Here is a 1,823-nt window from a genome sequence, read left to right as displayed (position 1 = left end):
AGAAACAAAAAAAGCAACTGGCTTGTTTCAAGTTTCAAAGTGCACAATGGCTAGCTGATAATTTTGTCTCTAACCACCACTGCGGCACATTCTGCATAAACCGTAGCAATCACAAACGTAGTCGTCACTAGTGGTAATAAAAGGTATTGCATCTCGAACCTATCGCAGAATGCTGCGTCAAAACCACAGCTAAAATTCGTGGCGTTGAGGCATGTTCCGTCTCAATAAGGGGCCGTCGGTGGATTTCTCATGCGGCTTGCTTCAGATTTACAGCTGGAAATTAAAGGCACAGCCTTTGTCAAAAGTGTATAGCCCGGGGGGTCTGCTTTTGATCCAAATAGCGGCGCTAACCTAGCGTTAGTGGAGGTCCTTCCCATTGGAGAGGGTATAGACAAAAAATCTTACCATCGAGATATTCGGAACACTGGACAATGCATTACAAGCCGCACGAAGCGGCTCAGAAGCAGACCCCCTGGGCTCTACACTTTTGACTACGTTATCGACTTGCTGCACTGATGAACGAAAATGACAAAAAATAGTCTATTTCATCGTCCAGCGCAGCAGTAAGCATACAATCTATCATGGGAAACTCTGCTAACAAATGGTGGCATCCGCACTCGTATGTGCCTATAATACAGCGCGACTGGGGCCCTTTGGCTGCTGCCGCATTTTTTGGAGGCGGAGCAACCAGCCGCTTCTCTACCAGCTTGGCAACTGGCTCGACATCGAATATGGTGCTTTTTCGCCAATAGCAGGAGCCCGCTCGACATCGATCATCGATTTTGGTGCTTAACTTTTTCGCCAATGGCAGGACCACGCTCAGCAGATCTCGGTGTGCCAAGCGCCCGCTTAAGGTATTTACACGCAAATAACGCGACAACAAATATAACGCGAGGGAGCTAGAGTTTGCGCCCAGAAGAAAACAAAATATGAGAAGGCTACAACATCAGCTCAACTTACGATTATAAAGTTAAATCGTAACTATAACCATACACTGATCTTTTTATTGTCGCTATGAAGTCTGGTACCGCCACCACGCAGTCATCCGTATACGGTGCCTCGATGGCCGGTCGTCCGTTCCGCACAGTGACGCCTTCCGTCACCTCCTTGTGCGTTAGCGAATGGTCACAAATAGCGAAAAATCCGGCGAAACATCACGAGCATGGCGCTGATAGGCGATAGCTGTTGTTGTTGGTGCTGTAGGAAGAAAAACAAATGCACGGGCCTGCTACTGGCTCTGTAGCTGAGCCACCCCCACTGCCTCGTGCGGACAGAAGAGAAAAATAGACAAGAAAAAAAAAAAGAGGGAGAAAAAGACGCGTGCCGCAACAACAGCCGTCGTCCACCACCACCACCGAAGCGGTGGCGGGTGCAATGACGGCCTACAACAGATAAAAATTAGTGGCTAGCTAGCCCCCGCCGCAAGCGGCGTTGACCTACCGTCCCAGCCCCTTAGGGCCAGGAACTGCCACCCTTCACCCCCTCCCCTGGCTACTGAGAAAGCCGCACACTGACTGGACGCAGGGTTGTCTGACATTACGTTTGGCAGGAGCTGCCAATTCCGGCCTCTCATTTCACATGAGAGGGTGTTATTAGAATCAGTCTGCCCTTCATTGACTTTACCCATAGGCGAAAAAATCTCTGGCAGGGCGCTGGAAGTTGAAGGGCTGGGTACTGATTCTTGGCATGGTTTGTGCGACCTAACGAGACATCGAATCAGGAAGTTGAGAGGAGCTGCCATTTCAGGTTGGTCATTTGAAGTGGGAAAGGTGGAATAAGAATCAACCTTCCAAGCTCTTTAACACGAGGCTTTATATGTATAG

Source organism: Amblyomma maculatum, chromosome 3 (assembly GCF_055883805.1).
Source record: "Amblyomma maculatum isolate TAMU_Amacu chromosome 3, ASM5588380v1, whole genome shotgun sequence".
NCBI classification, from domain to species: Eukaryota; Metazoa; Arthropoda; class Arachnida; order Ixodida; family Ixodidae; genus Amblyomma; species Amblyomma maculatum.
The sequence above is the reverse complement of the archived record's forward strand: the minus strand, read 5'-3'. Positions refer to the sequence as shown.